Source organism: Macrotis lagotis, chromosome 7, assembly GCF_037893015.1.
Source record: "Macrotis lagotis isolate mMagLag1 chromosome 7, bilby.v1.9.chrom.fasta, whole genome shotgun sequence".
Taxonomy (NCBI): Eukaryota; Metazoa; Chordata; class Mammalia; order Peramelemorphia; family Peramelidae; genus Macrotis; species Macrotis lagotis.
Window position 1 is genome coordinate 57,830,969 of NC_133664.1, and position 14,720 is coordinate 57,845,688.

A 14,720-nucleotide genomic window follows, 5' to 3' on the forward strand; every position below is an offset into this window, starting at 1 on the left:
GTCTTAATTGGTTTGAATATTCTTTCCTCAACTTCCTAATTTTTGGCATCATTAAAATTTTAAAATAGTTCAGATTTCAATTGTCTGGATACTAAATCTGGAATAAAAACAATTTATATTTTAGAATGAATAAATGGAAATAATGTGAAGAAAGATGTGATTTATAACATTTTTATCTTCTTTACTAGCTGTGGTCATCCAATTATATTTGCTCCAAGGTCTGCTATTTACCAAATAATTCAGAAAATAAAATTAGGTCCTCCTGGGGGGGGGGGTGAGCGTTCTAAACTCTACTTGCCAGTTATCTTTGTTTTTTATTCTCATCTCTCCTCTTCTCCTCCCACCCCCAAGGATAAATGCACATGAAACTAATGCTAAAGAACAAAAATGAAGCTATAACATGCAAGTACACCATTCCAGCTGTTTTATAACAGCTGTATCTGCAGCAATGCAGCTTTTCTCATCTTAATGAAGACATTCATGAAATTCCAAGAGACAAAGTGACATGACATTATTACATTCATGGTATTACATTAAAGCTTGAAGGCATGTAGAATACCATTTATATGCTTTTTTCAAAGAACAGAATGCACCTAGAATGATAGAAACAATGCTGAGCAAATGTTTGCAATCAATTTTATTCCACAAGAGTGAATTAAACTACTAGGTCTGTTGCAGGCACATTAGCCAAATGTCTTACTTCTAATATCTTACAGATATGTTGAATATTGCATTCTCTGGCACTATCTTTATTGCCTCATTTTAAAGAAGTTATTGTTAATGTTATGGAACAGAAAACAATAAAAGAGTGTAGAAGGAAGATGTTTTCCAGTTGGATGAAGCTGTTAGGTGAATTTCCTACTATTTGTTAAAAAATAGTAGTATGTTAGAAATAACAGAAGAGGGTTTTTCAACTTGTCAAAGTAAGGATTTCTCTCTGTGTGTCTGTGTGTGTGTGTGTGTGTGTGTGTGTGTGTGTGTGTGTGTGCATGCCTTCAGAAATTCCTTAACCTCGAAAGTACTATTTTCCAGTCCCAATTATACATTCTAAGATGCTTTTATTTTTCTTAAATATTAGCAGTTTCAAAAACAGATAAATTGACCAGAGACACTGATATTTATGGATCATCTCTTGAGCTTATTAAAAAAAAGGAACTTTTATCCAACCTCTTAAGATCAATAAACTCACAATATGGCTGTATGATCCCTTCCTAGTGACCTGTAATGACAGACAAATGTAGGTAAAATAGTCTGCAATATAGTTGGTACACTTTCTATATCAGAATAATGGGTAAACAACTCAAAATCCAAGAACCCAGGATCTTTGATCATTTTTTTTTTGTTTTCCAAAGTAAATCTGCTGAGTCAATCAATTTGAATTATAATCCAGGTGTTAAACTGCTCTACAAGTTTGTATGATGAAAGTAATTCTGGATCAGGAGTTGGAAGAACTGACTCCAGGAAATTGTGTAGTCACTTGTTTCCTTTAAACTTTGGTTTTCTTCTCTGAGGGGTTTTGCTTCTTAGGTGATGTCAAAAGACTCTTCCAGATCTAACATTATACCTAATATATGTGTATGTATGGATCTGTAGGTGTATATATCCATATCCTTTTCAGACCAAGCTTTTGGTTTAACTGGCTTAAGTACCTCTAGGTGATAGAACTACTTGTATAAGTGTACCTGCTTTGAAATTTATAATTTGAGAAATTTATTTGAAGTACTGGAAATAGTTGACTTGTTCAGAATCACGCATTCAGTATGTGGCACAGGCACACGGGGTCTGAAGACATACTTACTTTTAGGCCAGCTCTGTTTATTATATCATGAGGCCTCTCATCATGCTATCAGATAATATGTAGATTATAAAAAGTTCTCTATATTTGCACAGTTATTGTATCCACATACATATACATGCACACATTCAAGGGAATCTTATTTCTTCTATTAAATATGTAGGTTCCATGAAGCCAGGGTACATACTTTTTTTCAATAACTTTCTCAGCATGTAGAATCATAACTAATAGAAAAAGAGAGACAGAGAAATTGGCTTAAATAGGAGGATTTTAGAGATTATTTAATCTCAATCATTTATTTTACAGATTAAAAAAAAGAATTGCCCAAAGGCATACAGGCAGTTAATTATGAATGCTCTCTTGAAAAAAGGAAGGAAGAAAGAAGGAGAGAGATAGAGATATAGAGAGAGGCAGAGAAAAAACAGTGAGGGGGGAGACAAGGAGAAGGAAGAAGAAAGGAAGGAAGGAGGGAGAAGAGAGGAAAAATTGAACAGAGAAAGATGAGGGAAAAGTTCTAAGAACTCAGGGTCTAAAGCAGAAGAGGTCTTGGGCATAGCTTCTAAGATTATTAGAAGCTATGCCCAAGACCCTGCTAAGTTAGGATAGATGGAGCCTGCATAATTTCATAAACTCTTCTTTGTGTTTGGGAAATTCCCTGTGTTAAAGCACTTTGTTTCAATAATATAGGCCTTTTGCAATTCTGCAAAAAACATATTCATTGATTGATTGCTGGATTGGAATGGGAGATAACTATGCACTGTTGTTAGTCAATGTTCTGCAAATGCTTCTCTTCCCTAAAACTTATCACAGTTAAACCAAACTAAGGGTAATCTCAATAGCAGTTTTGTGGCATGATTATTAAATACTATTTTGTTTAACATATTACAAATTTATCAAGTATTTGCTGAAGCATAAGTTCTAGTTTTCCTTTATGGACCAGGAAATTGATTAATATTACAGAATTATTTTTTCAGGATACCAAACTGAAGTGCTTTAAAAAGATAGAAAACAGTTTAACAATCAAATATTGAATGAATGTATGCTGATGTTTTGGATTTTATTAAGTATTTTGTGATGCAAAAGAAATAATAGTTCTTTTCTTTAATCAGATCATTATCTATCTGTATAAACAAGGCTAATATGTATGATCTTGATAAGAAAATTAAGCAGTATTTATTAAAGAAGTCTGGTTCTATGGAAGAGACTAGAAAGGGCAGCATAAGCTACTAGAGTTAGAAAAATTTGTGTGAATAGATGCAATTTGATCGGAACTGTAGAGCAGGTCAGATTGAAATGGATGGAAGAAACAAATAAGGGAATTCTAGGTGAATAAGAAGAGCATGATCAAAGGTAAAAGTCAAAAATAAGCATGATGTATGTGAGAAGTAGTGAAAAGAATACATTGAATACATAAGAGGAAAGATGTTAGCAAATGGCAAGAAATAAGGGTGAATACCTAGTGTTTAGCCAGAATGATGGAGGAGTTGAAAGAAAAGAAATATCTGTGGATTTAATATGGAAAGTAATAGTAACTTTTACAAACATTTGAACAAATGGAGAATATAATGAAAGCTAAGTTGTCACTGTTGTGCAGAATGAATTAGAATAGAGAGTCAAATTGTAGGGCCACCTTTTGGAGGCAGATGATGACAGCTACAAGGGATCTTAGAGGACATCTTGACTAACTTCATTATTTTTACAGATGAGGGAACTGATGCCTAAAGTGCAGAAAAACTATTCCTTGACTCTTTTTTGAGATATGATTTTCCCTAATTTTCTCTACTTTTCCTTTTCTCCCAGTACAGCCCTCTTCCTTATTTCTTATATTTTTAGATATCCCATCAAAGTCAACTGGCTCCTATGTCCTCTATCTCTATATAGCCCTTCTAATTGCCCTATTAATTATAAAATTCTTTGGCTATATAGGTAGTATCTTCACATATAATAATATAAAACAATATTAAGTCTTTTACTTCTCTTTCATGGTTACCTTTTTATATTTTCCTCGAGTCTTCATGTTTAAATATAAGATTTTCTACTCAACTATGATCTTCTCATTAGGAATTTTTCAAAATCTATTCCTCTCTACTCCCGAAAGAATTGAACTTACTATTTCTTGATAGATTAGTCTTGATTGCAAACCTAACTCCTTCAAGTCCCCAAATACTATGTCTCAGGTCTGCCAATACTTTAAATTGGAAGTAGTTAAATCTGTTATTCTGATTGTGGTTCAGTTATATTTAAATTGTTTCTTTCTGGTTGCTTATTATATTTTCATTTTGACCTGGGACCTCTGTAATTTGGCTCCAATATTCCTAGGAATTTTCATTTTGAGAACTTTTTTCTGGAAGTTATTAGTGGATTCTTTCCATTTCTATTTTACCTTTTGCTTTTAGAATACCCCATCAGCTTTCCTGAATGATTTCTTGAAAGATGGTGTCTAATGATGAGTTAGTTCATATTTTCTTCTTGCTTCCCAATTCTTTTGACTTTCTTTGATTGCTTTTTGATGTATCATGGAACCTTTAATTTCTATTTGCCCAATTCTAATTTTAAAGGAATTTTTTTCCAGTAAGATTTTGTACCTCTCTTCCTATTTAGCCAATTCTACTTTTTAAGGCCTTCCTTTCATTGGTTTATTTTAGTACCCCTTTTTCAATTTGGTGAATTCCTTTCTACGAGTTCTTATCTATAGTGGATTTTTGTGGTTCTTTAACCATTTGGATAATTTAAGCTTTCAAGTCTTAATTTTCTTCAGTGTCTCTTTTATGAAGCTATTGACTCTCTTTTCATAATTTTCTTGCATCATTCTCATTTCTTTCCTCATTTTTTATTATGCCTAACATATTTGATATTTAATATTCTTTTTTAAGCTTTTCTGAGAATTCTTGTTGAACTTATATCCAATTGACATTTTTTCTTTGAGACCTTGCTTGTAAGTTGTTTTGCTACCATTGTGTTCTGAATTCCTATCTTGCTTTTCCCTGATATAGTGGTAGCTTTTTTGATTATTGTTGTTGAGGATTTTTTTTTCTTTGCTCAATTTTTACTTTTAATTTTTTTGTTAAAGATGGGCTCTGTTTCTGTGGTAGGGGTGGGGGCACTATCGAAAGCTTCAAGTTGTGTTTCTGTTATTTGGGCTAGTTTCCAGTATCTGTTTTCAGTACTTCTAATGTGGTATGATCCAAGTAGAGATACTATCATCACTGTCCTGGCCTGTATGGCCCTCTGCAATTGTAAGTACTAGTCCCCCTCCTAACCTTGTGACTGTTAACCAGACTCCTAACTCTTCTGAACTTAAAAACACTATGAGTTTTTCATGCCTTTCAACTGCCACCAGAGATTTACTATCTTGATAGTGACCAAAAGTTCTCTTCTCTCCTGGAATTGTGACTCAGGTCCCTGCTTTCCTATAGCCACAGTTACTCTTTTGTTTTTGAAAAATACTTGATTAATGATTTTTTAAAATGCAAAGAAACTGCATTTTGAGCAAATCAGTTTCCCTCACTGTAGCTCCTTTTTTCTTAATTGTTAAATGAGAGGTGAATTAAATGCCATTGGAGGTACTTTGTAGCTCTCAATCTATGACCTCATGCCTGGGCTACTATAATACTTATCTAGCTGTTCTACTTTTGATTACAAGTGTAATAAAAGATCACTTTCCCAGATATCCTACTACAACAGTATTTTGAGCATGACGTTCCTTCAGTGAACATTTTTAGGGGGTTTTGCAAGGAGTGAAGTTAAGTAACCTGCCCAAGGTCACACAGCTAGGTTGGAATTGAACTCAGGTCATCTTGACTCCAGGGCTGGTACTCTATCCACTGTGCTACCTAGCTTACTCCTACTGAACATTTTTTATTGTTTTTTTGAATTTTATAATTTCCCCCAATCTCACATGAGAGAAAAATCATATCCTAAAGGAAAAATAAAATATGAGATAGCAAACTTACATAATTAGATAACTTTTTTAAAAAAATTAAAGATAATAGTCTTTGGTCTTTGTTTAAACTCCACAGTTCTTTCTCTGGATACAGATGGTACTCTCCATCACAGATACTCTAAAATTGTCCCTAATGGTTTCACTGATAAAATGAGCAAGTCCATTAAGATTGATCATCTTCCCCATGTTGCTGTTAGGGTGTACAGTGTTCTTCTGGTTCTGCTCATCTCATTCAATATCAGTTCATGCAAATCCTTCCAGACTTCTCTGAATTCCCATCCCTCCTGGTTTCTAGTAGAAAAATAGTGTTCCATCATATACATATACCACAGTTTGTTCAGCCATTTCCCAATTGATGGGCATCCACTCAATTTCCAATTCTTTGCCACCAGAAAGAGAGCTACTATGAATAATTTTGTACAAGTGATGTTTTTATCCCTTCATGACCTCTTCAGGGTATATACCCAGTAGTGGTATTGCTGGATCAAAGGGTATACACATTTTTATTGCCCTTTGTGTATAATTTAGATTGCTCTCCAGAAAGGTTGGATCAGACCAACTGTTCCAGTCTTCTTTTTCTCTTACTTTCTTATATATACCATCTACTCCTTCCAGAGAGGTCCACTTGAAAATACCATATTTCCTGTGTATTTCTATTATACAGGTTTCTGTTCTTACTGTCTATACTGGATTATTTATTACAATTTGCACTCACTTTTTCTGGTGTTCTCAAAGAAGGGTCACAAGGTGCAACTCATATTTTCTTAGGATCCAGGAATTAATCCTGTGTGTGTGTGTGTGTGTGTGTGTGTGTGTGTGTGTGTGTTTGTGTGTGTGTATGTGTGTGTGTGTGTAACTGTATAGTTCTCCTCTTACTAACTGCCATAGTTCATGAGCCTTCCCTAGTTTTTTCCCCATTTACACAATATAAGTTTCTTATTATAACATTTACTCAAAATATAATGCATTTACTAAAGAACAATAGTAAAAACAATCATATTTTAATTACTTATATCAAGCAAATTTAATAATAATAATAAAACAATGCAATCTGCCCCTAAACCTCTTATAATCTTGACTCATGCATACAGTATCCCTGGGAGAATGTGAGCAAATGCTTGCAGAAGCCTAGTAGGAAAAGACAGACATGAGTGAGGGAAACCCATGAGCTCAGATCATTTAATTATTCTATTTTACACCTAAGGGGTTAACAATGGAGTGAGAGGACAGAAAGTGGAGACACTTATTTTAGACAGCTTTTTTTCAAGAATTGTAGTCAAAAGGAACAATAGAGAAATAGGACAATATTTAGCAGGGATGGAATGGTAGAACAAGTGGCAATTTTTTTGAGGCTAGGGAAGATGTACTTTTTTAAAGCAATCAGAAGGAAGACAGTAAATAGAAAGATTTACAATAAATGATTGACTAAGGATGATAGAAGGGGACATTTGTTGGAGAAAACCAATGGCAATAAATCACTTGTATCAACAGAGAGATGGGCCTTGGTAAGGAATATTTTCATTCCTTTATGTGAGGCGGGGATAAAGAAGGAGGTACTAGAAGATGATATCTTCATCATATGTGATGAGGAAGAAGGAAATAGTTTTATGTTTTCTTAATAAATATGAGTCAAAGTTCTCTGCTTAAGAAACTGAGGGCAAAGCATAACCACGCTAAGTTTGAAGAGTGATGAAAAGGTTTGGAAGACCTCAAAAAAGCAGAAAATTCATGTTTTTTGATTTGCTGATTCTTATAAAGGGTATGGTCACCTAATTTCACTTTTAAACTGCTATCATTAAGTATTTGATTTAATTTTAAAAATCATCCATTTATTTCTTTTTTTTGTTGTTGTTTGAAGGTTTATTTAACACAAATAAAAACATGCAAAGCTTTTTATTCATTTTCCTCACTCCTCAGTCTAGCATTTGGATTGTAGATCTTGACAGCTAACTGAGCTGGTCTCTCATCACTGACTTTGTGATTCTTAGATGAAACGTGAGCATTCTCAGCACAGTAAGATTTGTTGCACATCACGTGTACTTCAAGCTCTTTGACACTGAGCACCAAAAACTTTCTGAATCCACTTGGTAACATGTGTTTTGTCTTCTTATAGCTTCTATAGCCAATATTGGGCAGCAAGATCTGACTCTTGAATCTTCCTCACACTCTGTTCTCAATGCCTCTTGGTTTACACCAGTTTCTCTTGATCTTGTCATATCTGTCAGACTGGTGTCAGATGGACTTCTTGATCATCTTCTGGACAATTTTATGCTTCATGAGGGGTCTGAGGGCAGGCATGGTGCCAGCAAAGAGAAGACAAGCCCTCCACTCCATTTACTTCTTTGAATAAGCCTGTGACAGTAGCTTTCCTTTAACAAGTGAGGAAATGCTAGTATCATAGAGTATTAGCTTTGGAAATGTATTCTCCTGCTTTAATGGGTAAAAGAAATGCTTAAAAATGAGGACTTTGAACAAGATAAAAAATGGTCAATGACAGAGATAAAATGAGATACATAGATTTCTTGATTCCTGTTTCAATACTTATTATCTCTCTTTATGACTGTCCAACCATCATCCATCTTTCTATTACCTATGTATCTGTCTCAGTCATTCCTTCTTACCTTCCTTCCTTCCTTCCTTCCTTCCTTCCTTCCTTCCTTCCTTCCATGTATATATGTATCCTGTAGCTTTGCATAATTTTCATTTAGATAGTGAACAAAGTAGAATAGTGCTATATGAATATATATATATTCATACACAAATAGAAGTAATCTTTGAACATAGATATGACAAATTCCTACATAATCACATATGCATATCCATACATATAAATCTTCCATCTCTCTGATCTATGGATTTTATTATGATAAAGTTATCAATTTTGTAGTTTACAATTTTATAATTCTCTGTAAGGTTTTATACAAACGCTACCCACTGCACAGGACATCAATAAATAATTTGAGCCTTTAAGGTGAGTGGGGAGAGATTATTTACAAGGGTTTAGAGGAAGAGAGAGGGAGCATAGGAAGAGGTCACATGGTTTGAAAAATAGAGAGAAATAAAATATAAACGATGTAAGTGTGAAAAATGATTAATTCTCAAAATAGGAAGTTAAAGATTTTGATAAATTTCAATCAGTGAATTATTAGTCCCTTTTTAAATTGCTTTGACCTGTATTTTTAGATCATCTTTTGTCTTAATTTTCTTTCTACTTCTAAAAACATTTGCTGGGTACAAAATTCTATCTGATTTTTTATTAATTTCTTTCAAATATTTGCTTCTTTGACTTGTGTTCCTTGAAAAAAATCAGATTTTTAATTTTTAAGTTTTAATATTTTTTCTCAACCTGTCTGTTACTATAAATGAGGCTATTTTCTATAATTTCTCAAAAAATGAAGAATAATTAATCATTTTCATCCCTCTTTATCATAAGTATTTCAATTCACTTTCCTTGAACTCCATTCCATACAAACGCTACCCTAAGCAATCCAAGGTTTCCCTTCCTTTCTTTCTCCTTATTTATAAGTGCTGCCTTACTTCTGCATATATTTGTTTTCAATTCATAAAGTCTCAGAATTATCTTTTTTAAGGCAAAAACACATGATAATCTGAAAGTGAACTCAGCCATCAAAAGGAAAGTTCACTGCTGTTTGACAGATGGCATTATTTCCATTCTCACCTGGAAGTCTTTTTTTAAAATTTTATATGTCTGAAAATGGAGAAACACATCCCCCTTCCCTGTTTTAGCAATTTTTCATCACCTAGGAATAATACCTTCTTTGGGACTTAATACCCTCATCTCTTTATAGAAGAACAACCGGTATCTCCTGCCAGGAGAGAAAATAGTGACTTTTCAAATCATTCTCTTCATTTCAAGCACTTGAAATTTCAGAATCCTTCAAGTCATTGCAATTTTAAACAATGTTTCTAAAATGAGGTACATTATTCACATTCCCTGGTTGGCAGTCCTTTCATTTATACATTATGAATGATGAGGAGAGTCCTTCATTTGGAAAGATGTGTCCTTGGGAAATACCAATGAGAGGATTTGAACACAAAATTCTCTCATCAATGACATGGAGGAAAATAACCCTAACAACATGAATCTAATCTTCTGTTAAAAAAAAAAAAAGCTTAGTGATAGTGAGATTGGTCACAAATGATAGTGTGAAACATTGAAGAAAAAAATAAATGGGGAAAACTGATACATTTCCCAGGCCATGATAGTTAATGACCCATGAGAAAACAAGAAAACAGTCTATTTCCAACGTATGAAGAAAGTGAGCCATGAGATCAGAAAGAACCTCCTGGGTGACTTAAATACTATGCCTAGGTGAAATAAAAACTTAACTGAATTTCACTGAAGCTGAATCACTGACTGCCTTCTCTATCTTAGGACCATCATATGAACTTCTAACTGGGGCAGATAAAGTCCTTACCTCATTTGATCTACTATATTTCTATCTATTTATAAGTGATTACTCTTTTTTCTCTTTATTTTTCTTACTTGGAAATAATATATTTCTTCCAAGGGAAATTTGATTTCATGATATGTCTCTTGGCTTTCACTTCAGATTCAGGATGGTGGCCAGAAGGAATATTTGGTGTTTCAAGCCACCGTCATCACTTGAGCCTAATAATCTTGAAGATAAATAATTCAATTTTAAGCATAAATAAAATAGATGGCCATCTGGTCCCTTTGCTTTTTTTTAACTGTTACAAATATTTTATTTTTTGATGTTTAACAATTAGCCTTTTATTTTTTTAATTTTTGTTGCATTTTTAATTTATTTATATAGTATAAATTAGTCTTGTTGTAAGAGTAAACACAGCCCCCCCCCAAAAAAATAGAAAAATCATGAAAAATTAAGTGAATGAAAGAAAGAAGAAAATAACTGTGTTTCAGTCTGTGTTCAGATACCATCAACTCTGTCTCTGGGGTTGATTTACATTCTTTTTCATAAGTCCATCAGAGAAGTTGCTGCCATACTTTTTCCCAACACTTGCTATTGCTGATTTTATTTTCCTCCATTCATTCTTCCCCACTCCAATTTATTTTGCTTCCTCTTTCCTTTCACTTTGCCCCTCCTCAAAAGTGTATTATGGGGCAGCCAAGTGGCACAGTGGACAGGACACAGGCCCTGGGGCTGGAAGGACCTGAGCCCAAATCTGACCTCAGAGACCCAGCAACCACCCAGCCCTGTGGCCCCTGTCAGGCCACCCAATCCCACCACTTGGCTGAAAAACAAAGAAAGTGTGTTGTTTCACTCTCCTCTCCCATGATCTACTTTCTCCTCTATCACCTAAAATACCTCTACCCTCCCCTGTCCCCTTTTTCCCATCCCCTTCCTCTCCTTTTTCTTCTAGGGTAAGATAAATTTCTATACTCTATCAAGTATGTATATTCTTTCTTCTCTAAACCATTTCTGATGAGAATGTATCTTAGCCCATTCTACCTCTTCTTTCTCTTTTGCCCAGTACATTCCTTTTTCACCTATTGACTCCAGCTTTATAATATATTATACCTTCATATTCAACTGTCTCCTGTTTCTTGTCTATATATGCTCCTTCTAAGTGCTTAATAAATGAGAAGGTTCATATGAGTTAACAGTATCATCTTCCCGTGCAGAAATATAAGCAATTCAATATCAGTAAATTCCTCATAATTTACCCTTTTCATCCACCCTCTTTATGCTCCACCTAAGTCCTGTACTTAGAAAACAAAATTTTTGTTCATCTCTGATTGTTTCAACAGTTAGGTTTGAAATTCCTACATTTCATTGAATGGCCATCATTTTCCTGGAATAGGATGTTCAGTTTTGCAGGGTGGTTGATTCTCTGTTGCATTTCAAGTTCTTTTTTCTTCTGGAATATTGTATTCCAAGTCCTATAACCCCTTAATGTAGATGTTGCTAAGTCCTGTGTAATTGTGACTACAGTACCACAATATTTGAATTTTTTGTTTCTGTCTGCTTATAATAGTTTCCTTTTGACTTGAGGAAGTTCTAGAATTGACCAGCAAGGACCTCTGCTCCTTCAATGTCTTTTGAGAAGCTCTGACTGCTCTCCTGGCCTGTGCTTTGGTCTGTGGATGACCACAATTGTACCTCTCTGCCCTGGAGCTGTGAGGAGAGTCCCTGTTCTACTGTTAGCACTAGAGGGCCCCAGATTGTGTGCAGAGTCTGCATATGGTCAAAGTACTTAGGTCCTGTCTCATGGATAGCAGAGAGACCTTGATATTCTCCCCCTACCCCCTTCCTTACCTTCCCTAGGCTGAGCACTCTGGGAGTAGCTGTTGGGTGGCTCTGTGGGCCTGCTTGTATTTCCCTTGGCCGGAGCTGTGCTGAGGACCAGGGCTGTTCCAAGGGCTACACTGGTCTGGGTTCTGTGCTCACACTGGCAGAGGGTTCTCTGTTGAGCTTCCAAATTGTGCTTGGTGGTCCCTGAGGTGGGATGTCTGGAAACCACTTCTACTGCCAGTAGCCAGTGTTCCCAGGGACCCAGGCACCCCGCATGCTATTCCTGGAGAACTGGAGCTTCTCTCCACATAGTGTGACCCTGGCTACACTGATCCTGGTGGAACAGAGCTTTCCTCTGCATCTTCATGTTACCTTGGACTGGAGCATTGTTTCACTACCTCTTTATATGGGTTCTGCCTCTTTAAAATTTAGAGTTATAATTTAAAGGTTTTTGGAATATCTTGGAAGAGAATATCTGGGAAATCCTGCCCTCATGCTGCTATCTTGGCTCCATGCCCCCCCACTTTGCTTTGAAGAACTTCAAAATGTAAATCTACCTCCTAGCCTGGCATATAGGGATAACTTTTCTTCCTATGTGACTTGGCCTTCCAATCATTATAATAGTATCTATTGAATTATGCAGGACAGATAAGGATAACGATCAGTTAAAGTTATATGTTGTCTAGGAGCCAATAAGGAAACAATATATATTTCAGATTTCATTAAATTGTGGAAGTAATAGGTTCTGAATGTCAGAGGCAGCATGTGATCAGCCAGACCAAACAGGAAGATCAGTGAACATTTGTAATGAGTGCCAGTCTAGTGAAGTAAAGGTAATTTCTAAATGATGAATACCAAGAGGAAAATGGTTGCCAAGTATGATGCAGAGAAGGTTAAAGTAGAAGAAGTTACCATTAATCCTTTGATGCGTCTGTAAGGGGAAATTAAAGTAATAGTACCTAATATTTCAAGGATTGGGAAGTGTTCCATTTCATTTACTTATTTATTTTTGGAATTATAAAGATAGTTTTCAACATTCATTTTTATAAAGTTTTCTTCCACTCCCTCTTCCCTCCCCCACCCAGAATAATCATGTTACCTATGTTTCCATATTAGTCCTTCTAAGAAAGAAAAATCAAAACAAAAGGGATAATTCACATGAAAGATAAAACAAAATACTTTTAAAAAGATGAAAATAGTGTGCTGTGATCTGCATTCAGATTTCAGAGTTCTTTTCTAGATGTGGATGGCATCTTCCATACCAGGTCTTTTAGAATCGTCTTTGGTCACTGTAATGCTCTATCATAATCTAAGCCTATCATAATTATCATCACATAATGTTACTGTTAAGGGTATACAGTGTTGGAACATCTAGGTGGCCAGTGGATAGAGTGCCAATCCTGGAGTCAGGAGGAACTGAGATCAAATCCAGCCCCAGACACTTAATAATTGTCTAGCTATATGGTCTTGGGCAAGTCACTTAACCCCATTGCCTTAAATTTAAAAAAGGGGTATACAGTGTTCCGGTTCTGTTCACTTCATTCAGAATTAATTCACGTAAATCTTTTCAGGTTTTTCTGAAATCTCCCTACTCATCATTTCTTACAGAAAAATAAAATTCCATTACATTCCAATACCACAACTTGTTCATCCATTCCCCAGTTGTTGGACATCCTCTTACTTTTCCGTTCTTTCTCACCAGAAAAAGAACTGCTATGAATAATCTTGTACATGTGGGTCTTTTCTCCAGTAAAGTGCTTTATATGTTCTAACTCATCCTTTATATGTAGAGCAGTAAAAAAGTCGGTCTTCATTAGTCCTGAGAGCTGCAAAATTTCTCCAGATCTGAGCAATAAAAAGTACTAACAGAATGTTTTCTCCTCCCTCAATCAATTTGTCAACCAGTGTTCATCAAGATCTACTTTATGTTTGCCATTTTGATAGATAATGGATATACTAAAGCAACAAAAACAAGCTTTTCCTGTCTTTAAGGACATTCTATCAGAAGATAAAAGTGTGTATATAAGTATGTGGGATGTTGAGAAAATTAGCACCTCTGGTGTGATGGCTGTTGAGCTTTTTCAGGGCTGCTCATTCACCTTTGTTGTATACCTTCAACCAACTCCCACCTGTTGAGTCCAAGTCATATCAGCAGATGGACAAAACCGGGTATAGAATAGACACATGAGAACAATTTATTCCAATGGCCATCAAGGTTCCTGAAATAGGTACTTGGTCAGACATCAAATATACCCAGGTCATCAACTGACTAGACTTTTTTCTACTCTGGTCTTAGATGAATCAGGAAGAAAGAGTGAGGAGGAAGAATTTGTGCAACCCTGCTTCACTTTAAATCATTTCAAGTGCAAGTTAAGGCTTTACCCATTACAGTCCTCTTTGTAAACAAAGATCACCACCAGCTTGTATCTAAGCCTGGGGCAAAGCTCATATTTCTTAACACTGTACATTTGCTTGTTCTGAAGAACTGAACATTTTCAATCTGTGGCTAAAGCCAATTGAAGAACTGGGGCCATGGTGGATGATTTCTCAGGTGGGACTTTAGAAATCAGGACCTGAAGCAAAGAAATTCCCAAGTTGTACATTGCTTGTAGGTGATTCAAATGAACCTATTTTTTCATAGATGCTGTTTAATATTCTGTTCCGCTTTTGATCAAATATGGCTATGTAGAGCACAGAGCTGTAAATTATCTAATTTAAAGTCGTGTCCATTTTCTTTTAAAAA

At 35.3% G+C, this 14,720-nt stretch overlaps 1 protein-coding gene and 1 pseudogene across 1 annotated transcript in view; one reads left to right on the plus strand and one right to left on the minus strand.

The window, feature by feature from the left end:
• Window positions 1–14,720, plus strand: part of MALRD1 (MAM and LDL receptor class A domain containing 1) — an 879,021-nt gene that overhangs the window by 405,271 nt on the left and 459,030 nt on the right. The gene's annotated exons all lie outside the window — the stretch shown is intronic.
• On the minus strand, window positions 7,632–8,036 carry LOC141493682 (large ribosomal subunit protein eL32 pseudogene; annotated as a pseudogene).